This window comes from Macaca nemestrina, chromosome 3 (genome assembly GCF_043159975.1).
Source record: "Macaca nemestrina isolate mMacNem1 chromosome 3, mMacNem.hap1, whole genome shotgun sequence".
NCBI classification, from domain to species: domain Eukaryota; kingdom Metazoa; phylum Chordata; class Mammalia; order Primates; family Cercopithecidae; genus Macaca; species Macaca nemestrina.
This window is the reverse complement of record NC_092127.1, coordinates 162384142-162411843: the sequence shown is the minus strand read 5'-3', so window position 1 is coordinate 162411843 and position 27702 is coordinate 162384142. Positions and strand designations below refer to the sequence as shown.

General features: G+C 36.1%; 1 long non-coding RNA gene across 1 annotated transcript; it reads left to right on the top strand.

Moving 5' to 3' along the window:
• The first annotated feature begins 793 nt into the window (after nucleotides 1–793).
• LOC105487769 (uncharacterized) lies at nucleotides 794–15997 on the top strand. Its single transcript, XR_011620615.1, has 3 exons — nucleotides 794–1205; nucleotides 11677–11778; nucleotides 15801–15997. It is a non-coding gene; the product is annotated as an uncharacterized lncRNA (long non-coding RNA).
• The last annotated feature ends 11705 nt before the right edge of the window (nucleotides 15998–27702 follow it).

Sequence of the window (27702 nt, the reverse complement as noted above, 5' to 3'; positions counted from 1 at the left end):
GAATGAAGCCGCGGACCCTCGCGGTGAGCGTTACAGTTCTCAAAGAGAGTGTATCCGGAGTCTGTTCCTTCAGATTTTCAGATGTGTCCGCAGTTTCTTTCTTCTGGTGGGTTCATGGTCTGGCTGGCTTCAGGAGTGAAGCTGCATACCTTCAAGGTGAGTGTTACAGCTCATAAAGGCACTGGCACCCAAAGAATGAGCAGCAACAAGATCTATGGCAGAGGGCAAAAGCACAGGACTTCTACTACCTGGAATGTGACGCCAGCAAGTTACCACTGCTGGCTCTGGCAGCCTGCTTTTATTCACTTATCTGACCCCACCCATATCCTGCTGATTGGTTCATTTTACAGAGAGCTGATTGGTCCATTTTTATAGAGTGCTGATTGGTGCGATTATAATCCTTTAGCTAGACACAGAGTGCTAGACAGAAAAGTTCTCCAAGTCTCCACTAGGTTAGCTAGATACAGAGTACTGATTGGTGTATTTACAAACTTTGAACTAGACACAGAGTACTGATTGGTGCATCCACAATCCTTTAGCCAGACATAAAGGTTCTCCAAGTCCCCACTAGACCCACGAGCCCAGCTGTCTTCACCCAGTGGATCCTGCACCAGAGCGGCAGGGGGAGCTGCCTGCCAGTCCCGCCGCGGGCCCGCACTCCTCAGTCCTTGGGCGGTCTATGGGACCAGGCACCGCGGAACAGGGAGCGACGCTTGTCAGGGAGGTTTGGGCCCTGCAGAAGCCCACGGTGGGGGGCCGGGGGAAGGGAGTAGGGGTTCTGAGCTCTCACCCGCGGAGGCAGCTGAGGCCCTGCGAGAATTGGAACGCAGCGTCGGCGGGCCTACACTGCTGGGGGACTCAGCGAATCCTCTGCAGCTGCAGGCCCCGGTGCTAAGCCCTTTCCTGCCTCGGCCCGCGCCGGTAGGCGACTTGGAGTGCAGGGCCCGCCCAGTCCACGCCCACCCGGAACTCGCGCTGTCCCGCGAGGGCCGCGCAGCCCCAGTTCCCGCCCGCGCGTCTGCCTCTATTCGTCCCCACAAGCAGAGCAAGCCGGCTCAGGCCTGGCCAACCCAGAGAGGAGCTCCCACAGTGCAGCGGCGGGCTGAAGGGCTCCTTAAGCGTGGCCAGAGAGGAACCCCAGGCGGGAGAGCAATCGAGGGCCACCAGCACGTTGTCACCTCTCACCGGCACTTTGGGAGGCCAAGGTGAGACGATTGCTTGAGCCCGGGAGTTTGAGACCAGCCTGGGCAACAGGGTGAAACCCCATTTCTACCAAAAAAAAAAAAAAAAAAAGTGTGGTGGTGTCCATTTGTAGATCCAGCTGCTTGAGAGGCTGAGGCAGGAGGATTCCTTGAGCCAGGGAGGTCAAGGCTACAGTGAGCCATGGTTATTCCACTGCACTTCAGCCTGGATGGCAGATCAGGACTCTGTCTCGTTTTAAAAAATACAAATACTAAACAAATAAATAAATAAAATCTGAGACCAGGCACAGTGGTTCAGCCTGTAATTCCAGCACTTTGAGAGACCAGGGCAGGCGGATCGCTTGAGCTCAGGAGTTAAAGACTAGCCTGGACAACACAGCAAAACCCTATCTAAAATAAAATAAAATAAAAATCTGAGGGTGATGTTTATATCTGCTAGTCTATAGATCACATTATTCCTTTTCGAGAAGTTAAGGAGCACAAAAAGAAGAGCAAAAATCTAATATTTCCGGTAGCTGTAGTTTCCCTCCAAAGCTCACACAGGAAATAATCATATATAGGAGTTCACCATTTCAAAAATTCTTTTTCCCATTCGAGTTATAGATTCTAATTGCCTTTTCTTCGTCTGTCCTACACTTAAATATAAGTGAGCAACATAGTTTAGTTTAACTTAATAGCTGAGAACATGAAAAACTGAGACTGAAACAGTAAGATTAAATGAAAGTTGGAGGATACAATGATAGTCCATGAAAAAAAGGTTTTAAAAACATATTATTCACATACTCAGAGTCTTCCCAGTTAAATGAAGCTATTATGTTTATGATAATGCATAATGCTATGAAACAAGACATCTTGAGAACAACATTATACTCTTTAGTAGAAACTGTTGTTTACACTTTCTCCTGGGCAACAGAACTCAATTTACACTGCAATTAGAATTAAAAATAACGTTTTCCAGTGTTATGTAGACAAGTGTGCCCATGTGAATAAAGAGAAGCCATTCACTAAGAATTAAATAGAAATATGAAATATGGCACTGCAGGTCCTTGATGTCATAATGAAACTTCCATATCCGTCCTGGACTCCTTAACTTCTTAGTTAAATTTTGTTAGAATTACATAAATCCTGTTTTGCTTAAGCCACATGTATTCTGGAATATTAGATTACATACAGCAACATCTATCTTTAACCAGTATATAGAATAAATAGAAGATAAAGTTTGAGAAACTTCATGAATAGAAAAGTGAAAAAAATAACAGTTGAAAAATACAATAAAAAAATAGAGCTAAGATCAGAAAAAAATAATATTTGATTAAATAATTACACAAAATTAAACAGGGAATATTATCAAAGGTTAATTTTTTAAAATTCACAGAAATAAAAGAGAAATGGTTAGATTGCAATGCACTACTAAATGCCAAGTGAATGCATAATATATGACCACAGCAAAGATGATAATCATGAAATTTCAGAATATGGAAATAACAAAGAAGATTCTAAAAGTTTTCTGAGAATGGGAGTTGGAGGAGTAGAGACAGTACTGAGAGAGACACATGTGTAAAGAAATTCACCCTGAAATAATTGAAAATCACTATAGCATCTACTGATTCAGCATCCAGAAACTAGGAGACATTCTGATCGTATCTGCAAAAAAGAATGATTTCCAACAAAATGTTCATATACAAAATATAAATGCCCATATGCCATGCATGACCGCTGTTCTTCTGACTCTCATTCTATGTTTGTTATAATTTTCATAGAGGATTTACTTCCCTAAACAAGAGAATAAAACAAAAATGGTAAAACATGAGATGTGTAACTGGGCGAGCAGTATGTGAAAGCCTATGGCATGGGAGAAAGAAGCTTTAAAATAAATTATCCTCTAAAGGAAACACATAAGGATAAATAATGAATAACTGATATTTTAAAATTTATTGAGAGACATAACCTTGTGACAGTGACTTTAGGAATGAATTTGTAAGATAGAAAATTTAGGATTTCACAACAACAAAGACAGTTGCATTTTTCAAAGAAAAACAAAATATTAAATATAAGAAAATATAAAGATAGTATGTCTTCTAGGGTATCTGTGAAGAATGGTTATGTAAGTACAGTATTTGACTAATAAATGGTGTTCCAATAAAAACAATAAAATAAAGCTGACGCGGGAATACCTCTGGAAGCCAGGAGTTGAGACCAGCTGGGTCAACACGATAAGACCCTGTATCTATAGAAAAATATAGTGTTGATAGTCCCAGTGACTTGGGAGGCTGAGGTGAGAGGATCACTTGAATCTAGAAGTTAGAGGCTGCAGTGAGCTATGGTCAAACCACTGCACTCCAGCCTCAGTGACAGTGTGAGACTCTAAATGTGTACGTGTATATATACAAACACACGCATACATACACAAAAATCTGTGACTAACGAACATTCTTGAGTTTGCAAGATAACAGATAAGTATATAAACAACTGGATGACACACTGATTTTTTCTCCTTTGGTGAGATTAAGAAAACTGGCTGAAATGGGTTGGAACTAATAGGGCCAAGCAGAGTTTGCACAGAACAAGCTTGCTGATGCCACAACTCAAATTTCCCTCACATGTTTCATCCTAATTATCCCCGAATTTTCACATGTGATGGTGATGGTGGCCTGTCTGATTCAGTCACTGTGAGGATGCCAGCTGCAGCTTGGAGGCACAGCTGGTACTGCATGCTTCGTGGAACCAAAGGAGCCAGGAACAGGTAATCCCAGTGGGAGGCCTGTGTCCTACTGAGTTGGTGGGGTTGGAGCCTGTGCTCCTAGGCACAGCTGCAGTCATCCAGCCACGGCTCCAGAACTGGGCATCCCTGTGCTATTGGGGAATGTGGTCCCAGGAGCCCCCCTAGCCCTGCAGGCTAGGAAATGCCTGCTCCCTGGCTTCTCACTCCCAGTTTCTGCTCCAATGCAGAGCAAAGTTGTGGCTGAATCCGGGAGCTGTTGCAAACTGTCTGGGTGTGCTTGCACTTGGGGCAATGCTGACATGCCAGCCCCCTGCTGCCTTGGTCCCCTCCAGACTTTGGGCAGTGACAAGCATGGGAAGGAGGCCAGGGGGCTGAAGGTGACTTGATGCAAGACTGCAGGTGCCGTTTGATGTGGATAGCCTGGGTGCCGTAGAAGGGATGTTGATAGTAGCAGGAGGCAGATAGGTTCCTGAGTGGGAAGGAGTGGGTCCCCAGTGAAATGCCACCTTCAAGTCAGGGAGAGCCTAAGCCTGGGGGCTGGGCTCCCATTTGCAGGTAGAGTTCGCAACCCAGAGTCAGAACTTTCTTAATGCCTTTTGGCCAACTGGATGGTGATTTTTTTCCAGGCCCTTCCATAGCCTCCCATGAACCAATCAACATGTACTTTCTCCTTTCTGAGTCCATACAAACCCCAGACTCAGAGACTTCTTGAGATGACCTGCCTGCAGATAGGAGGTACCCACTTTGAGTCTCTTTTCCACTGAGAACTGTTGTGTCACCCTATAAAGCTCCTCTCCACCTTGCTTACCCTTCAGTTGTCCGCATAACCTCATTCTTCCTGGACATAGAACAAGAACTTAGGACCCACCAAATGGCAGCAGCAAAAGGAGCTGTAACATTCCCGACTGGCTCTCAGAGCTGCAGGTGGTGATAGCTCCCGTACTGTGGGAGTGAAGAATGGTGACCCTTCTGGGGATCCAGGCCTTGGGATTCCCGAGCCAGAGCTGCTATAATGCTATAGCCCTCCTGCCCTCTGCTGGCACCAGGCAACTACCACACACGATGGGAAGCAGTAGTGGGGCTGGGTCAACCCAGGAGTTGTGGGCTGGAGCGGGCCAGTGGGACTGAAAGAACGGTAACATAAACGGGCTGAAACACGCCCTCTGAAACAAGTGGGTAACGAGAAGGAGAAAAGAACTGTGGCCCTTCTGGAAGCCCAGACATTGGGGCTCCCCAAGCCGGGGCTGTGACACCCTCGTTGGGGCTCTGGGTTCCTGGCATCTCCAAGCTTTCAAGCTCGACCGCACTCCCCTCGTCCAGAAGCTGATGCCTGCAGCAGATGCCACTTGTGGTATGTTTGGTCCAGCTGTAGCTTTGCATGGAGCCAGCACCTGTGCCGACACCTGGAGCTGCCCACCCCACCACAGCAGCTGGTGTTCCTGGCTGTGCAGTGGCCAGACCCTGCACTTGCTGACTCACACACCCCTCACTGTTCTGTGCCTGGCTTATCCTTGGCCGGCATGGGGTCTGAGCTGGTAGTGTGAGCTGAGAGCAGCCTGGTGGGCCAAGTGGGCAGAACAAGCCCAGTGGGCATGAGCAAAACTCAAGCAGAGGTGCCGCCAGCCACAGAGGTTTCTGGCTGGCAAAGCGACACCTGAAGGATCCTGACACTTGCAATCTATGAGATAGCACAAAGAGATAACTGCACACGCTGGACCACTTTGCAGACCACCCCTCTTCTTCCACCAATCACCTAGCAATCCCAGAAGTCATCCTCTAAATATATTCTAATAAGATTACTGCCTTAACACCAGCCCGGGGAGACACATTTAAGCTGTACCCCGGTCACCCCAAGTCTTGCAATAAAAATCTATTCTTCTCCTGGCGTTATAGTATTTGCCTCTAGTACATCAGCAGGCGAGCCCCTCTTGCTTGGTAACAATAGTATGTCTTCTGGTTTCTCTGTGGAAAATGATCATATAAGTAGAGGACTGGAGCACTAACTGGTGTTCCAACCAAAACAACAACATATATGATTGAAGGTTATGGAGTTAAAGGAAGCATGCATATTTATTTTGCATGGAGATGTAAAAGTGAATGGTAAAAACAAGTGACATTATTTTTTAAAGATTTTATTGAATGTATACATATACTTGTTTTCTAATACATGAAATTTTAAAAAACATCAAAAATATAAATATTCCAAAAGAATAAATCCTAAGTGTTATGGGATAATATAATAGGCTCCATTATTATCTGAAGGTTCCTGAAAAAAATTTCCCTAGGCAAAACATATTCATGTGAATATTTAATAATAAATGGGTATTAGCCATGAAAAGAGAAAATGTTTAATAGAGATGTCTATGAAAAGGCCAAGGGATGAGACTGAAAAGAATATGGTAGAGCATAAAGTTAGGAGAAATTTCACAAGAAAGAGAGAGAAAAATGGAGGGGTAGAGTCGAGGAGGGTGGGTGGAAAGAAAAGATATTTGCTAAACTGTAATAAGAAAGCCAAAGAGGCATCAACTATAAGAATCAGAAATTATATGTAAATATATACATATATCAGTGTAGCGGGCTTATTCTTTTTTTATTTCCAAGTTGAGACAAGTATTTCCCAGAATTGACCTTTTAACTGAATTAGGTAGTGTGGACCAGTTTGCCTGGGAAAATTTGGGTTTATGTGTGGTATCCCAGCATAATGGTTATTAGTGCGCATTGTCAGTTTCAGAATGTTACAATTTGGATAAGTTAGATTCCACCTACTTTGAGTCCTCAGACACTGGGAAGCCTTAAAAGGAGCCATAGATCTTATTTTATTCTACTATGTAGTCAGAAAGCTCAGTCTTCGGATTTCCCAGGTAGATCTCATTGCCTCCCAAAATATGCTTTTAATACATTTGAACACATGTAAAAAGAATGTGCTGTGTGGATATATATGGTATAAGTTTTAAGTTACAACAACAACTACAGTTAGAAGAGTATACTCAGAAAAAGTAAGTCATTGAGCGTAGGAGGGATCAATTGAATACAGAGTCCACCTTCTGTGGACTATGAGAAGTTTTATATTCTTTAGAGAGCTATTGAGCTGTTTTTGATTATGCAAATACAAAAGTATGTGTTAAATACAAATGAGCTGGTATTACTTTCCTATATTTTGATCTTTTCTTTGCCAACCCAAGAGAAGTCAAGGAAGTCCCAACTTCCTGACGTGGCATTATGAGTAGTGAAACATTTTGTATGAAACAGCTAAATACACTCTAATTTTGTTCTAGATGATGACAACATCGGAAAGGTAAAGAATGAAACTGGTTATTACAGATATTACACCAGAATGCTAACAATATTTATAAAAATATCCTACTATCTTCCTTTGTTCTATGTAGTTTAATACAACAAATAAATGCAGGAATATATGAGTTATTTTGACATACTGATTTTGAGTAACTCTACCAATACATTTTTCACCCTACAGTAAATAAGTATTTTGACATATTTTAACACAAGTCTATGAGCTGTTTAAAATTTTCTATTACCTCTCTTCAGAATAGGAATGCTAAAGAAATAATAGCGAAATAACTAGTTTTGGAGCCCTTAAGTAGACTTACTAAATATTTAACAAATGCAGTAGTTTGCAAAGCAAAGTGCTTCTCAGGCCCAGGCACTTGAGTGAATGAAAGTCTTATATTTGGAATTTTTAAAATGTGGCTTTGCATCTAAAAGATCAAAACTAGAGCATTTATAGCATACACACCTTATCCTATGTCATAGATGGCAGATCAATTTGCAAGAATTTAAGAAATCAAGAATCTGTAGTTTCACTCTATAAGGGAAGAATACAAAATTGGACCAGCTTGGATAAATGAAATTTCAAACAGGTATGTCAAAGTTTTGATACAGGTAAAATTCTGAGAAGGGGCCCAACACAGCATATTTGATCCAAATCTGGGTGAGGGTGGGTTTCCTAATTGCTTTGTCTGAAGTGAATCTTGGACAGCTATGATCTTTGTAGGGAATCTCTGTATTCCTCCTGGTACCCATGTAGCTAGTGCTAAAGGAAGTATCTATGGTATTACACCAAAAGGAACCTTCACAGAGGTCTGTTCCCTAATCTGCCACAAGGAAAGTAGCCAGGGTTATTCAAGCCTACTTGAGAGGGTTTTGGAAGTGGCTGAGAGAAGAAAAGCTGGAAGAGAACTAGCTTGAGCTTGGAGCAGACTGACCACAGGGTGTACAGACTGACACCTGAGAGAGGAACAGGGCCACCAGTATAACAGATAAGAAAGCATCAGAGACCATTGTCCAGCTCTGTGCAGGAGAAGCAACACCTCAACAGAGGCCAGCAAAAATAGATAACAGCATGTGTAGGAAAGCAAGGGAGAAGGCAAACCTGCCAGGAAAATAGATTATTCTACAGGAAATTTCTTATCTGTATCACCCACAAAGAGTGAGTTTTAACTTGAAATGATTGAATTGCTTCTAAATAGTGACATTGACTTTTCTGCCATCAATGATGTGTTTGGTTATATCAGGAGTGAGGATTGTTAAATGTATGCAAGTTTGTTAAAGCCATATTTTCTCTAGATGCTAAATTATTTATGTATCATAATGGAGGAAAAAAGTTTTTTTTTTGCAATTTTTTCAGATCTCTTGAAGTTGTCAGCAAATGCAATATATTGATGCCACTGGTACTTACTAACTTATTATATATATTTTTCATCATCTTTTCTGATGTCTAATTCTAATACATACAGAGTAATTTTTTGTTAGATGTCTTTCTGATATTTATTTCAATCAAGACGACGAATGAATTCCAAGGTTTTCCCTTGCCTTGTAGAAAAAAAAATACCCCTGAAAAATACGAGTTATTTTGTCATGCTAGGAGACCACAATCAATGCCATTTAAAAAATATTAAAATACAATTGTCTCAAAAATATAAAAGCATATCTTTAAAAACTTTTTTGAGACAATTGTAAAATAATAAAATGGTCAAAAACATTACTAGGAGCCATTTCTATGAAATGCTGTACATCATCAAGTAGGTCCTTAGGGTATGTCTGATGCTGTAGGAGCTTGTGTGTTTTATATTGGTTTGCTCTACTTTGGAACTCCATAGAGATAAAACTTAACTTGCAGGGAAAAAAAAATGGTGAGGTATTTTTTATTGTTGTTGTTGAAGTAATACAAATGGTTTCTGCCATACTGAATTGTCTTTAAACTGGTTTTAACATCTTACTGGCATCATCAGTTACTTAGCTAAACAGTGTCTTCAACATATGTTCATTTTATATTGTCTGAAAATAATGTTTTAACTTGTTTTAAAATTATACTTCAATGCATTGGAATACTATCAGGTAAAAAAAAGACACTGCTTTTCGTGGGAGCAAATATGACCCAAAATAAAATTAATTGGCACTATTAACTATCTATTTACCATGGGGAAAGCCTAGGTTTGCAATCATCCTAACTTTTAAGTCCAAGACATGAGCCTAGTTAGAGTTCAGTCCACACAATTTTTTTTTTTTTTTTTTTTTTTTTTTTTTTTAGGTAGGAACAAAAGTTAATAAGCAAAAAAATAAAACTCTTCACAGTAAAGAGGGGGTCTGTGAGGGTTTCCGACTGTAAGGTTGGGTCTGTTTTTTCTTTTTTTAAAATGATACTTTAAGTTCTAGGGTACATGTGCAGAACGTGCAGATTTGTTACATAGGTATACACATGCCATGGTGGTTTGCTGCACCCATTAACCCGTCATCTACATTAGATGTTTCTCCTAATAGTATCCCTCTCCTTGCCCCCCACTGTCCCCAACAAGCCCCAGTGTGTGATGTTCTCCTCCATGCATCCATGTGTTCTCATTGTTCAACTCCCACTTATGAGTGAGAACATGCGGTGTTTGGTTTTTTTGTTCTTGTGTTTTCTGACAGTGATAGTTTCCAGCTTCATCCATTTTGGTCTAAAATGTTGTGTCACTAAGAACTTGTTTTTAGTTCTAGGTTGTTCTTTTTTGGCCTCAATATCACCGTTAAAATAAATGGTTTGACAGTTTACATATTATGCTTGTAACAGTATGAATAGATAAATCCTGCCCTTACTTCCAGAAGAATGAGTTGGAATATGTGCAAAAACATAAAATTGAATTGAACAGGATTTATTTTTCTATTGTTAGAAATATTAAAGATTTCATTAATAGTTCAAAAAACTTTAAAATTACTTTAATTCAAAATTTAAAACTGTAATTACTATCACTATAAAATATATATGTATACATGCATATATAATGTACATATATTTACATTATGTATATATACATATGTATGTTTTTTATATATATATATATATATTGCTTTTAACAAAAGAAGAGAAATTTAGTTTATAAAATACTCACCAATTCATCAGTTGTTACAATTGTATTCATAGGCAGTAGGGAGAAGGAAATAACTTTAAAAATTTATTTAACTTTGGTCTTAATAAAATATGTAATGGCATAAAATAAGCTAATTCTTCAGCTTTATATCTGAACTATTCGTAATTTTTGAAATCATGTTCTTTCCTCTGATTTTATGTATGCTGTAATATATTTCCTCATACCCATTTTTCCAATTAAAATGTATATTCATATTTGAATTAGAAGTCACTTTTCATTTGATTCTCCCAAATAACTCTAAAAAAGTCACTTCCTTGTTAATGACAATTCAGTCTTATATACATGTTTATTGCTTTGTCTTTTCATACAATACCGCATTCTTGCTTTTACCAACCGAAGTATGAATTCCTTGAGGGTAGGAATTGTCTTACTTATATTTATTGCTTACACATTGCCAGGTAAATAGTTGAGAGTAATTAATGTTTACCATAAATTTCTCCTGCAGATTAATATTAATAATCTTGAGGAATTTGTTTTTTCCTTGCTTTTTTTTTTATTTTTACTTTCTTCTGTTTTCATGCTTTTTTTTTAATATCATCTTTTTTACCTAGTAAGTAAATAAGTAATTTTTAAATGATAATATTTAGAATTCCATAGAAAAATAATGAGTATTTGGAAATGCTCTGCTCCAGAAATCAAAAAGCAAGCTGGAAAAATCAGAGTTCAGTTAGCCTTAGTTTGGTGCATTTATTATTGATGTGGATGGTCAGGAAAGATTTGAGGCATCTGAAGGTATTGACATTGAATGGTGGTGTCTGAAAAGAATTAGGCAATGAGAAGAGAGCTTTAAACAGTAAGATTTCTGGCAAGGCTAAAGCTAAGACATTATTTAAAAAAGCAGCAGGAATTTAAGAAATATCAGCAGATAAGACAGGCTTTTGTATAGATTCAAGAGAAAGGAAACTCACCTCATCAGATAACTTTAGTCAAGGTTTGAATATTCATCTAAGACTGAGGGAAGAGAAAGTCTGGAGTCAATAATTTAAGAGCAGTAAGAAAACTCCTAAGTTTATACATTTTTCAGCAATTATTTAATTGATAATTGTTGCTTTAATTTAGTTCCTTATCTGCCCTATTGTTTTAATATGGTTTATTCCATCAAAATTTAAGTGAAGAGTTGGTTCTCATTTTGGTGATGTTGGGAGTTTGTGTTTCTGAGGTGATTAGGTTGGTAAGAGAGATTAATGCCTGCTTTTCTTGTAGGAGTAAATTCTCACTCTCGAGGGATTGATTTAGTTACTAGGAGAGACATTATTTTTAATAAATTAAGGCTGCCTCTCTTATTTATTTATTTATTTATTTATTTTTTGTTTTCCTACATTCCCAGGTTCCCTTCTGTTTCTGTACCTTGTTTTAAGGCAGCATGAGGCCTTCACCAGCAGTTCTCAGATTCGGACACTCCATCTTGAACTTCCCAGCTTGCAAAATGGTAAGCTCAATAAACTTATTTTCTTTATCAATTACCCAGTCTCAGGTATTCTGGTACAGCAACAAAATATGGACCCAGATACTTAGTCAGCTTGTCCCCGAGGCAGCTTTGAGAGCTTAAGACAGTTCTTAAGTGGTTGAAAACCATACTGGAGCTAAGCACTGTTTGTTGTAGGCATGTGGTTTGCGGGATGGTTTCTCTATAGTGTCAATGAATAATTGACAGAATAATAATTCTGTGTAATTGAAAGGGTCTTATTAATATGATAAGCATGCTACAAAAGATAAACAAAACAACTTTGGGTACAGTGCATAGTCTGTCAAGATCCTGGCTCTGCAACTCATCCTCTCGGTAGTAATGTGAAAGGTAACCTCAACTTTAGTTTCTTCATTGGTATAGCGAGCAACACAATATATTCTATCTCACAGGAGTTTTATAATATTAAATAAGCTGATGTATGAAAATTCTATAGACATAGCAGTTATTTCAAAACTGGTAATTATTCTCTAAATTTACACGGTGTGCATATGTGCTTGACTTTTTGCTGCCGCCTATTATATTAATTATGTTTTTAGTAACAGCAGAGATAACTAGCAACATAAGCTGTTGTGGAAGATTTTGCAGCAATGATTTTTATTTATTTATTTTTTTTTGAGACCGAGTCTGGCTCTGTCGCCCAGACTGGAGTGCAGTGGCCGGATCTCAGCTCACTGCAAGCTCCGTCTCCCGGGTTTACGCCATTCTCCTGCCTCAGCCTCCCGAGTAGCTGGTACTACAGGCGCCCGCCACATCGCCCGGCTAGTTTTTTGTATTTTTTTGAGTAGAGACGGGGTTTCAACGTGTTAGCCAGGATGGTCTCGATCTCCTGACCTCGTGATCCGCCCATCTCGGCCTCCCAAAGTGCTGGGATTACAGGCTTGAGCCACCGCGCCCGGCCAGCAATGATTTTTAATTAGAAATTTATCATGTAGGCCGGGCGCGGTGGCTCACGCCTGTAATCCCAGCACTTTGGGAGGCCGAGGCGGGCGGATCACAAGGTCAGGAGATCGAGACCATCCTGGCTAACACTGTGAAACCCCGTCTCTACTAAAAATGCAAAAAATTAGCCGGGCGAGGCGGCGGGCGCCTGTAGTCCCAGCTGCTCGGGAGGCTGAGGCAGGAGAATGGCGTGAACCCGGGAGGCGGAGCTTGCAGTGAGCCGAGATCGCGCCACTGCACTCCAGCCTGGGCGACTAAGCGAGACTCTGTCTCAAAAAAAAAAAAAGAAATTTATCATGTAATTTGCTTTGGCCAATGGGCAACAGCAAACATGGAGCAAGAATAGACTTGTTAAAGTGCTTGCACATTGGAACTTGCCTTCTCTTGTTTTCTGTGAACTCTGAAAGTGCCCTGAGAACTAGCCTAGGCTAGCATGATGAATGAAAACAAAGAAGTGGACCAGTAATTTTCATCTTCCAGGATAACGGGTGTCCAGCAACCAGGCATATGAGGTGAGGTCACCTGGGACCAGCAAACCTCCAGCCAACCTGGCAACTGACTGCATAAACATAAATAATCCCAGCTGAGCCTAACCCAGATGAAAAGAATCAGTAATATGAGTCCAGACCAGTGCTGACCTGCAAAATTATGATGCAGATGGATTATTGTTCCTTTGAGCCACTAAATTTGGTTGACTTGTTACATAGGAACAGATAACTGATGTATCTCCCAACATTTTTAAAAAAGTTACGTTTGTTCATGTCCTTTGTAGGGACATGGATGAAGCTGGAAACCATCACTCTGAGCAAACTATCTCAAGGACAGAAAATCAAACACCGCATGTTCTCACTCATAGGTGGGAATTGAACAATGAGAACACTTGGACACAGGGTGGGGAACATCACACACTAGGGCCTGTCATGGGGTGGGGGCAGGAGAGGAGGGATAGCATTAGGATATATACCTAATGTAAATGATGAGTTAACGGGTGCAGCACACCAGCATGACACATGTAATTATATGTAACAAACCTGCATGTTGTGCACATGTACCCTAGAACTTAAAAGTATAATAATAATAAAAAAATTCATTTATTGACTGGCTGAAGACAAAAATGTATAGAAAATAAAGAAAAAATGAGAATAGAGATTAAGGAAAGACTGTGAGGGAGGGGGAAAAGATGAATGAGAAGAAAGATTTATCTCCTGGTTTCTCAATATTTTCTTAAGAATAATCAGAAGAACACATATTTGCTATCACTTTCAACTTGCTCACTGGATAAATTAGCATTCCAATACAGAAATGCCAAATGCATTAATTTAGGGCAATAGAGATGATAGCTAGGGGAGAGAAAACTCTCAAAGAACACCTTGGAAAGGACTTGTGTTAAATACATCAGGAATGTGATTTAACATTTAAGAGCATTTTACTATCATTCATTAGCGTAGATAACCTACCTCATTCATCTAGGAACTCATTGGCAAAATTGAATGTCATGGTAATAATAGAAAGAGCAGTATGCCAATTGGTGCACCATTAATCTGGAAGAGAGCAGGGAAATTTAAATAGGAAAGATGATCTGTACTGCCACGCTAGCATATACATGTTTCTGGATTAATATTAGATATATTTCAACCTTCCCTAGGGTAATTTGGCATTATAGAAGGACAAAAAGGGAAACTCACGTGGCTTCACTGTATGTTTTGTAAGCAATTGATTATCCGGTCTCTACAGTGAAAAAAATACGCTTTCTGGCTTTAAAATATAATCTTGTACTTGATGCAATGTGCCTTGGCAGACTAAAAGAGAGACTGAGAATGACATTTAGTTTGCGGTAAAATGAAATATTTTAAACACAGAAATTGTGCATTTCAATGTTGGCTTTTCTCTTGGAATAATGAGAAATTATGGATGAAGATCAGTCACAATTGCTGCATGTGGCTGTTGTCTCTCACTGTCCCAGTCTCATTTTGAAAAAAATTAAAAAGTTCAAAATTTTAGAAATGTGAGCATATGTTGAACAAATTATGACAAACTAATACATAACTTTTAAACAAATATGAGAGAATTTCTATTACTAAAATTGTATCAATTTTTAAAATGATTACTTCAAAAAACTACATATTTTAATCATGTTGCTGTTATTTATAGAATATATTGTCTAGAATTGCTTTTAGAACCCCAAGTTCAAGTTCTGCATTGTTTGCCAGTTATTTATAAAAATAAAGCTTCTATGCTACATACTGTCATATAAATAAACATGTACCATCTTACTGGTTGAGCTAATGGTCAAAACAACTTTGCAAGTACCTCCTACCATGCATTAAAGAAGCTCTTCAGTTAATGACAATACCTGAGAGTTTACTCTTTAGGATTCTTTTTTTTCTGTAGTAAGAAGTAATAGTAACACTGCATATCCATGATCACTATTCATCAATGTCCAATTCCCCCAATAAAAAGCCCTGATAGTGATAACCATTCTCCAACAATGAGCTATCACCTAGATTCTCCCGTTTCAACTTGGATCCTTTGTCTTTTGACCACAAATTCTCATGATGGCTTTCCTTCTATTTGACACATTTGCTGCACTTTACCAACTTCACAAAATACACAGGGGAGGAGGTGAAAATAAATTTCCTGCCACCACTTTTGGAGATGAAGTAGAAGGAGCATGATTTTCGAAGTCAAACTTACATTCAAATCTTATGTTAGCCACCTTCTTCACTATCTCATACCTGCTTTGAAATGCTGGTGTGAGGGTTATAAGTAGTGTCTTTAATTTGCATGAAAATTTGTGACCAAGTGACTTCATAAGTTTCTAATCTCCAACAAAAAGAACCAAAGATGATAAACAAAATAAGCATTAAAATGCATGATATAGAAAAGAATGATCCACAAATCATAATGGAAAAACAAATATTGATATTTTTAACAATTTTACCTTATTTACTGGCTTCAATCAAGTGGCTAGTACTCTAGGAGAATGAAGAGTAGCAGTCAGGGAAAAAAAAGTATTACTTCTACTCCATTCTTTCTGCTTTAAGGTGGCATCTCTGGCAGTGGCTGCATCTCCTCCAGCATTCCAGCTACATCCAGGCCAAATAGCTCCTGCCTTGATAGCTACAGGACTCCGAAAATACCAACACTTCTGTGTCTCTGTCTAGTCCTAGAGGAGGTAGAACCTTTCTGCTGTTGCTGGTTCTGGGTTGCCTCACCATCCCGCTTGCTCTTTCTAGTCTGTCTCCTTATAAATAGTTCTCATATTATATTCTCTACATTGAACTCTGGTGTGGGTTCTGCTTTCTTGATCAAACTCTGGGTAGCACAATTACAACGCAGTGTTATTGGCACAGGAATAGACAGTTTGGCAGAAAAAGACCACATATACATAAACATTTGTGACAGAGTCAGAATTGTAAGTCAGTCAGAAAAATCTCAACTGTATAATAAATTCCTTTGGGAATAATTAATTTATCACATTCAGAAAGTATGAAATTAGTTTTTTATCTCACAGTATGCATCGAGATTTTCTAAAATATAAAAGACAGAAAAGTGAAATACAATGTCAATATATTAAATGAAAAATATAGAAATAGACATGTATACACTATATTTAGAAAGGAATTCAGTAAGTGAAAAAATAGAAGATTGATAAAATTCTAATGTTAACATTTTATTATGACAAAATACACAAAAGAAGTTTTAAAATAAAAGAAAATAAATAATAGAAATACTTTGGCATCAATAATATATAAAGAATATCCGAAATTTATTCATATAAAATGAATTAAAATGTACAGAAATTATGAACAGTCAATTCACAAAAAATTGATTCAAATGCCAGATAAAATGTGAAAGGATATTTCACTCTACCCATAATCTAGGGCATATAACTTAAAAGAAAAACAGGCTAGACGTGGTGGCTCACGCCTATAATCCCAGCACTTTGGGAGGCCGAGGCGGGCAGATCACGAGGTCAGGAGATAGAGACCATCCTGGCTAATGCGGTGAAATCCTGTCTCTCTACTAAAAATACAAAAAGTTAGCCGGGTGTGGTGGCGGGCGCCTGTAGACCCAGCTACTCAGGAGACTGTGGCAGGAGAATGGCCTGAACCCAGGAGGCCGAGCTTGCATGAGGGCAGATCATGCCACCGCACTCCAGCCTGGGTGACTGAGTGAGACTCCATCTCAAAAAAAAAAAATAAAATAAAATAAAATAAAGAAAAAGAAAAAAATATATTTTTTCAAGTTTTGGAAAATTATATATTTTAACACTTTTGTAGTATATACTGTGAGCAAGAATAAGAGAATATGGGGAATAGGGAACTTGTATTTTTGCTGGTGAAATACAATTTGTTACAATCACTTTAGAAAGATGTTCAGCAATAGTTAACAAAATTAAAGATATACATATCCTGGGACCTGGTGATTCTACTAGAGGCATACAATTTTTAAAATGTTGCGTTTGCATAAGAAAATTCACACAATTTCACTATACTGTGGTCGCAATGGAGAAGAATTAGAAACATCTTGCATTTACACAAAAATAAAAATAGAAATACGTTGTGCATGTATGGGTTTTATATAGCAGTAAGAATGAATAATTAAACTTTATAAACCTAGATTAATATTCTAAACATATAAATTTAATAAAAAGAGTGAAGTATAAAAAGACAGATGGTAGCATTAGGGTAAATTTTGAGAAGACAGTAAATTTTTAAAATATAAATTTGTAAAAAATGTATAATAGTAATGTTAGTAAAGTGTATACATTAAATTAAAAGAACTATTGACTGTTGGATTGCAAGGAGAGGAAATGAGGCCAGATTAAAGGTCTTCAATTGTGTGTTGATCCTCATATATCTGTCTAAAAACACATAAAAATATGGAAATTTTAATATTTTAATATCTATATATTTTACATGCAATAAAATTAACTTAACATTATGAACTATATCATATATTAATATGATATAGTTATTAATATAATTAAGTTTATATTAATATATTAATATAACCAATGTTATAGAAACAGAAAAAATATTTAAATTTTTTGAGGGTTTAAAAAAAGTCTGAGTAAAAGTATTATGAGTCCCTATTAATTTTCTAGTAAGCTTTTCCTATTTTATATGTTAAAAATAATATCTTTTTTTTGCAATAAGTTACAACTCATTTCACAAAAATGTTAATGATCTCAAATGGCATTAATAGATATTTAATATGATTTTATAGTAAATAATACTAACCATTTATTTTCTATGCATTTTAATGTAGCCTTAAATTATGTCTCTAGCTGAAATTATACATATAATTTACAAGTAGAAAGCTGTGCAAATCAGTTGGTAGAGCACGTCTTTGTTGATTGTTTCCTATAAATGAATAGATTTGTTTATAGACTGTTTTTTTGTAACAATGATGGATAGCAAAGATGGTCAAATACAATAGCACACTGCAGTTACATCATTAATTTACCCTCTCCAAATACATTATGACTTCTAATTATACATATGTATTTCATAATAACACTGCTATCAGTTTTAATAATGCTTGGTAGATCTTTAGCTAATTAGATTTTTTTTTTTTTTTGCTATTTCCTGATTAGAAAAACCCTTTCCAAATAAAAGTTGCATTTGTAGGAATAATAAAAAAAAATGTGATTTATTCTGCTGAGGATTATGAAAAAAATCTGTGCTTGTCTAAATTATTTGGTGTCTCTCCTCCCCTAGGTTTTAAGAAATTCTCTTTATTAAAATAGAATTTATTTTCACATCTTATAGCATTTAAAAAATAAATCTATTTTGGAGGTATTTCTGAATTAATTTAAATAGATTTTGTGCTAAAGAAATTTTTCCACACTGAAATGAGTTGCATCAAATGAAAATATTTTATAATGCTGCCCTCTCTATTTATACTATTTTCCTCTAGAATTTTAGCTCAACAAGATCTCATGCTGGGCTTAAAGGGATTGCCTAAATTATAGTTATATTATTTTATCTTAGTAATGTTTAAAAAGTTTCTTTTGTGATTTTCTTTCATTGTTTGGAGCTAAATATTAAAAAAATCATTAAAATGTATATATGTTTTTGCCTGTTAAAGCTGAAACCTTGATATTCACCTGACCAGTTACACAGTTTTGAGCCACTGGTTTCCAGTTATTATATTTGATAAACAGACAAGAAACACAAAGCAAAATAAAAATTAGACTATATTTCCTTGACAGTAATGTTAAAATGCTTTATCTTATCATCAGAAATTCATTTAGGACTTAGTAATACATTAGATACTACGCTAAATATTGTAGAGTCAAAGATAACATTCAGATATGGTTCTTGCCCTGTTTCTAGCTGATACTGCGGGTTTTGAAATATATTATAAAAATTATTTTTAAAAAGTTTTATTCCTGTCATACAAATGGAATTCACAACTTTAGTTATGAGGTAGTCATTTGAAATAATTGATACACTTAATTGAAATCAGAGTTGCTATGTTAAAATCAACTCTTCAATCAACTGCCTCCCGGGTTCACGCCATTCTTCAACTATTTCTCAAAACTAATTTGCAAATTAGTTTTCCCATATTGACTATGCCAAAATTAAGTTTTGTGCTTACCCTAGAGTAGGTACTCACCAAATATAATCTTCCTTATAATTCTTAAACTTTTCTAGGTTTATATGGTCATCACCATCACCATTGGAATTACAAAGTTGGAGATCATGGCTCTTGCCGTTATAAGATTTTATGTATTTTTAATTTTAAATGGATTGTGGGTTATACTTGAGATGAGGCTTCATGTAAATACATAATTTTAATTGATAGTATCTGTGAAGTATAGGTCGAGTGACAATATGAATGAATGCACGCATAAAACAAATTATGCATGAAAATATTAGAAAATTAGTTTTCTTGCCTTAGGCAATAGCTAGGATAAAATGAAAACTGTATAAAATAAATCTGCACAAAATGTTTTCTAGTGGCAAATTGAGGAGTATGACATTGGCTTCACATAATCAGTAATGATTCTTGAGCTAGGTAGCAATGTGATAAAGATGTCAGTATCACAAGAACAATCTGGAACAAAAGTACTTAAAATTGGTGCAACCTTTCAAGCAATTGATATGTGAAAATTTTAGTATTCGGCATGACTTTTGCTTCAGTAATTCCACTTCAAACAACTTATTTTTCAGAAACAATCAGCTCAAATTTTAAGCTATTAGATAACAGTCAAAGCATTGCTTCTATTGCTGAATTATTTAAATCACTGAACAATGGCAGATTTACTAAATGCATTATAGTAAGTCATCTAAGTAGTTTGATTTGTAGCCATTAAATAGCTGAGGGAGGGTGCTTAATGATATTGGAAAAAAATTGTGAATGAAAGGAGGGAATTACAAAGTATTTACTGTAGGGTTTACAGTTTCTATGAAATGTATGTATCCTAATCTGTTCATAGCACAGATGTTCATAGGAGTGTTTGGAAAGTTTCATACACACATGTTGAAAAAGTAGTTATTTGTGTTTATCATATTTTATAGAGTTTTGGTTGGAATATGCTTTATTTTAATAATAATTTAAAAAGCAGTCATCTTTAAAGTAAATATCAGGCAGGAGTATGTGGAATGCTGTCTAGTAAGGTGAAAATTGAGCTACATACTGGAATAAAGTGAAGAACAGTACACTAAAAATTGTGGCTATGATAGAAAGTTGTGAGTCCTAGTGATCCACTAGTGTGTTACTAAGTTGAGGCACATGATGAAATTATGGAATACAGGGAATAGCTTCGTTGTTGTTCTTATTGTTGTTCTTGTTGTTTGTGTTGTTTTAGTTAAATTTTCTTGATGTATCCAGTTTAAAGAAAAAATACATATTTCAACTAACAGGTAAATATTGACTTAAGCCCTATACATGGGGCAAAAATATTTCTTATCTGTATAAATTAACACATGGTTACTTGGGTTTTTAGAACATAATCCAAACAATCTACTTTCTTTTTTACCTTACTTGTGTATATTGGTGGTTCGGAAATACTTAAGGCTGAGTAGAGACGTATGATATATAACATAATAATATAAATTGAAATTAGAAAAGACTAAGAAAAGTAAGGTAGGGCCTTAAAATAACACTAAAAGTGAGGGTACTGCAAGAAAACAAAAACTCATACAGTTTACCCTTGAATAACGTGGTTGTGAGAGGCACCAAGCTCCTTGCACACTCAAAAATTCTCATATAACTTTTGACTTCCCAAAGCCTTAACTACTAATAACCTCACTGCTCCCTGGAAGCCTTATCTATAACAAAAACAGTCAACTAACAATTATTTTGTATGTCATACATATTATATATTGTATTCTTACAATGAAGAAAGCAAGAAAAGACATACATACAGCCCACAATCATGTGAAAAAAACTCAACATCACTGATCATTACAGAAATGCAAATCAAAACCAAAATAAGATAATATATCACACCAGTCAGAATGACGATTACTTAAAAGTAAAAAAATAACAGATGCTGGTGAGGATGTGGAGTAAAAGAAATGTTTATACACTGTTGGTCAGAGTGTAAATTAGTTCAACCATTGTGGGAGACAGTGTGGTGATTCCTCAAAGACCTAAAGACAGAAATGCGATTCATCCCAGTAATTCCATTACTGAGTATATACCCAAAGGAATATAAATCACTCTGTTATATAGACACATGCACCTGTATGCTCATTGCTGCACTATTCACAATAGCAAGGCATGAAATCCACCTAAATGCCCATCAGTGATAGACTGCATAAAGAAAATGTAGCACAGACATACATCACTCTGGAATACTATGCAGCCATAAAGAAGAATAAGATTATGTTCTCTGTAGGGACATGAGTGGTGCTGGAGGCCTTTATCCATAGCAAACTAATGCAGGAACAGAAAACCGAATATGGCATGTTCTCACTTATAAGTGGAAACTGAATAATGAAAAACAGATGGATTCATAGAGGTGAGAAATGCATACTAGGGCCTCTTACAGGGTAGAAGGTGGGAAGAGAGAGAGGACCAGGAAAAAATAGCTAATGGATACTAGGCTTAATATTTGAATTATGAAATAATCTGTGTAACAAACCCCCATGACACAAGCTTACCTGTAAAACAAACTTGCCCACCCTGCACATGTACCCTTGAAATTAAAATAAAAATTAAAAGAAGAATATCATAAGGAAGAGAGAATATTTACTTACCAGTATCATAATTTTATGTCATCTCTACAAGATAAACCATCTGCCTGAAATGGGGGCAACCACAGCTGCAGACCTGAATCTATGGTACATACCAAGCAATTCAGTTTTTTCTTTGAATGTCAACACTTTTCTCTGATTTTTAGGAACATTACCAGCATCAATCATTACCTGCATGTTATAGGGTTCTTATGTGTTATTTAAGCTTTACGGTATTGCACTAACAATGGAAAATACTTGAGAACTGCAAGAGAGGACATCTTACTGCAATAGCAATTTACTAGAATGGCTGACCGCTCACGTGGATATGATTAGCATAACACAGCATATTAGTGGATACTCCCAATGTCTGAGCTCACTGCAATAGCAACAGAAGATGGCTATGAAATTAGTACAGCAGACAGTATGTATTACTGTTCATTTTATTGTTTACATTATCTCTATTGCAAAGGGCACCATGTATGCTCTGTGTTTGTGTAAGTTTTGATAAATGGTATATTTTTTTTTTTTTTTTTTTTTTTTTTTTTTTGAGACGGAGTCTTGCTCAGTCACCCAGGTTGGAGTGCGGTAGCGCGATCTTGGCTTACTGCAAGCTCCGCCTCCCGGGTTCACGCCATTCTCCTGCCTCAGCCTCCCCAGTAGCTGGGACTACAGGCGCCCACCACTACGTCCGGCTAATTTTTTTGTATTTTGAGTAGAGACGGGATTTCACCGTATTAGCCAGGATGGTCTCGATCTCCTGACCTTGTGATCCGCCGTCTCGGCCTCCCAAAGTGCTGGGATAAATGGTAATTTTTTACAATAAATTTGTGTATATTTTATGGTAGTAAATGATAAAATATACTAGTATCCATGTATATTTTATGCATTCATGATATACCTAATATTGTCTTAATTTTTTAACAATTACTAGGCCTTAGAGTTTGTCTTAGTTTTGTGAAATTGTGGAAAATCTCTAAAAGATTTTCTAACATATTTATTGAAAAATATCCACATATAAGTCGACTCACACAGTTCAAACCTGTGCTGGTCAAGGGTCAACTGTATACGTGTGATGATTAGAATACAAATTTTGTCTTTACAATCCCATGAGTTCTATTAGTAAAGAGGAAATTGATGATGATCGCAAAGTATCTAATACCTATAATATCAAAAGGTTTGCTATTCTAGAGAGACAATATTAGGCTTTATTTTACTTATGAGTAATCATATAAATCAAATTATATAATATAATTAGCATTATCCTCAACAATATTTCATATAATATCACAAGGATTTGCAAGTCTGTTTTCGACAGCACCACTTGAGAGGAATATATGCCCGCAGACTGGTTCAATTCAATAGCTGGAGGTCCTTGTATGTGCATTGAAGGAGTTGTGGTGACAGGAAAATGAAAGAAAGATTATTAAAAGATCTAGATAAAAATTTCCTGCTTTAAAGGATTAAATTGTTAATTTTAGAGAATAGAGTGGAATAACTTTCCCCATATATTGTTTCTTCAATTATAACTATTTTGCATTGCTCATTAAAAAATGAACCAAAATACTTTTTTGCTACTGAATAAAACATAAAAAATTTAGCATGCTGCCTATAATAGAGTGAGAGGAATCTATTACAAAATAACTAACTTATTACTCACCTCCTCCTGTTACTGATAACTTGACCATTTCAATTCCCTACTTCATGATTTTTGTCATTCATTGTTGAGTTAGAGATTTTGTGTTCAGGCAATTAATCCTTAATATGGAAGAAAAATTGTCTAAATATTTCCAAAAATATTATCTATTTTAGAGATGATAAGATGGAAATAATAAATATAAGAGCTTAAATAATTATTGATATAAAATTCAGTCCTACATTTAAAAATTTTATGAGTATATGTATTTAAATAATTAGATACGTACATATTACTAAGTGTTTATTTTAGTTTATACTCTTGCCCAGATATGAACATTAATATTTGAATGACTGTCCTCTAGATTATATAGACGACAATCTGAAGCCGATTATTTTAGTTTCAAGAAGGAACGTGTTTAACAGGAAAGGGTTTTTAGTTTGATTCTTTTATGCTTTAGTTTCATTACACATTACACCATTTGCCATGGCCCTATGCCTTATGAATGAACTCCTTATTTCTGAGAGACATCAATAGAGGGCGGAGATAAATTAATGTAGACAAATAGCCCAATTATTCAAAGATGATGCCATTTTCTGAAAATTATTAGTAAGTAAATGAGGAAAAAAAATCCAAGGATGTCTAAAATAAAGTGTTGCAGAATATGAAAAATGCAAATACAGAGGGAAGTTGGAATAGCATAACATTAAAATCTTTACATACTTTCTGGATACTGCATTAGCCTTCCAAAGTGGTTTCTGCCCTTGCTAGCTAAGGAAGTGATAGCCAACAGTTTATGGAAGATTTATCCTCCTTTTCTCTGGTATGGATTTGTTCTTAGGAACAAGTTATTCAATTTTGTATTATGTTTCCCAGCACTCTTGTTTCTTTTTAGGTTCTCTGGTGGAAAGTGATCTCTGAGTTGAGCCACAAATGGAAAAAACTGTGATCCTAAATCACCATACCAAGAAAAAAATCTATTTTTTTATTGTTATCCAAACCATTTATTACCTTTATTAATTATTTATTGCCTTTATGCTTTTCAGATGGGATAAACTTTCCCCCCAGGAGACGTTAATAATGTTTTTGGTTTTCACTTTTTGTTTTCTCCCTTTCATAGGGAAGGGAATTCTAGTATCTACTGGGTTGATCCAGGGTTTCTGTTAACATGCTGTAGTACTCAGGACATGATCTCATCACATCAAATAATTATTTGGCTCTAAATATCAATAATGATGATGCTGAGAGACTCTGCTTTATAATTTAATTTTTATTTTGTATATATTCTATATTTTCATAAATGTCTAGGATGTATGAAAACAATTTTTTCTTGTATCCTCAGTTCCTAGAACAGTGCCTGGCTTATAACAGAGGGCCATAAGCTAGTATCTATGAGTTTGTAGATAAATGAATAAATGAGAAACTGTAAAAATCACATATAAATATTCCTAGATAATTTCACTTTTGCTCACAGACTGATAGTTTCAGTGGTATTGCAAATCAATCTACACAAAATGTTACATGTAGAAAATCCCTCAAGAATATATAAATACTATTACTTTTATATTTTTTCAAAGGAAATAGCTTTAAAAATTATGATATTTATGAAAAAATGCAAATGAGCAAAAAAGCTATATTAATGACAAGACACCACAGCAGAAGTTTTGTTTCGGATATTCCTGTGCTTCACTGAAGTTTTATCCCTTCTCTGAAAGCTTGTCCAAATGACATTTTCTCTTTCTTCTGTGACCTCATCTAATATTTGACAACTGTGTCCTATGTTATTTGTTAGTAGTAGTGAGATATTTCCATTTTTAAAGAACAGCAGCAGTTTGTTTGTTTGTTTTAGCACAGATACACATTGTCAGACTAGTGACAGAAATTTTCAATTGAATACACTGAAGACAAAACATTATATCAACAACTTAGTAATATCAGGTCTCAGTTTAATTTTTCATAAAGTCCATATACTTTAAATTTAGTCATCCCTTAGAATTATACTTCGGTTTGCAAACTTTATGTGAACATTCTATTTCAACTGCATTCAATATTTTTAATTCACAAGTAATTGATTTTCATATTCATTTGAAATAAAGCATCAGAGAAAATAGATGTATTATCATGAAACCAAATAAGTGTATGAAAACATATGGAAAATCTTGATTAAAATTAAAATAAAGGCTGGGCGCAGTGGCTCACAACTGTAATCCCAGCACTTTGGGATGCTGAAGCGGGCAGATCAGGAGGTCAGGAGATTGAGGCCATCTTGGCTAACACGATGAAATCCTGTCTCTACTAAAAATACAAAAACAAAATTAGCCAGGCGTGGTGGCGGGCGCCTGTAGTCCCAGCTACTCGGGAGGCTGAGGCAGGAGAACGGCGTGAACCCCGGAGGCCGTGCTTGCAGTGAGCCAAGATTGTGCCATTGCACTCCAGCCTGGGCCACAGAGTGAGAATCCATATCCAAAAAATTAAAATAAAAACTTTGAAACATAGTAACTGCTTTCACTGTGAAACATACAATTTAAATTCTATCGTTTGACTTTTATCTACGGGTACATTTCTAAACTTTGTTTTGTTTTTCTCATGGTATTTTATGTATTACACTGTAGGTATTATTTTATATATTTGTTTACTTAACAACGAGTTATTATTTATTTTTTTATTTTATTTTATTTTATTTTATTTTTCAGAGACAGAGTCCCCCTCTTTTGCCCAGGCTGGAGTGCAGTGGCACAATCTCAGCTCACTGCAACCTCCGCCTCCTGGGTTCAAGCAATTCTCCTGCCTCAGCCTCTCAAGCAGCCAGGACAACAGGCACACACCACCACATGTGCTGATTTTTGTATTTTTAGTAGAGTGGGGTTTCACCATGTTGCCCAGGCTGGTCTTGAACTCCTGGGCTCCAGCGATCTGACCACCTTGGCTTCCCAAAGTGCTGAGATTACAGGCATGAGCCACCGCACCCAACTGAGTTATTTTAAAATTGTTTTATCACATCCCTGTGATAAACTATTGGCAGAGGTGACAGGATTCAACAAAAGAAATGACACGAGCTCTCTGTGAACAGGAGCTTTGTTGAAAAGAGAAAAGCAAACACATATGATAATGTAGGACAGAATGTGAAATTTTGGGTAAGTACATATTCACTTTCAAGCCTGATCTTAAAAATAAATTCTTATCATTAATTAGCATTTTCTATTAACAGAAAGTTAACTGAATTAACTAGTGGTCTTTCTGAATGTTTCCTCCTAATTCCTATGGTTTATGTATCTTAGAATTGCTCAACAAATACAGTTTAACTTTAATTTCTGGTCCTGGCTTAAGATCTGAATTGAAGTACACCTCTTTTAGACTTATACCTGTTGTCAATCCCAATTTTCATTGACTGATTCCTGTATCTTCTCTTGCATTGGAACTTTCAGGTCTTTTTTAGATTATATAATCTTAATAAAAAAATTTTTAAAACAGAAAAAAAAATTATTTTCTTGAGTCGAGTGAGAAAAGTATAGTTAAATATGTAAGAATGAATGTATAACTACTTGGGAATATTAAGTTATCAAACCAGTTTTTGAGAAATGTGATTACTACTGTAATTAAAATTTATATGAGAAAAACCAATATCCAGCAGCTTACCTCAATGAGAAGGAAATGTAAAAGAAAATGTGTGAAAGACAATTTATAGTCTTCAAATTAAAAATCATCTAATATTTTAAAATACCCCTTTAAAATTGTATGAAAAGCCTAGATGCACTATACATATATTTATATATATAATATATAAACATGTATAAATATGTTTATACATGTTTATATATTTATATATGTTTGTATATATTATATCTAAAATATACAGTTATATATGTATATATACACAATTGATGAAATTTAGAGTAATAAAATAATGTAAATAGAAATATCAATAAAAGTCAAAATTATGTTATGTCTCATAGCCAGATAACTGCTCAATTGTGTATCAGGAGAGAAGCTGTAGCATGTAAGAGATAGAAAAAAATCTAAAAAATCATTTTTTCATTTATGTAACACCAAAAAGTCATAGAAGGAAATTTTGTTATCCCAATATTATGAAAGAATATACAGATACCAGAAAACTTC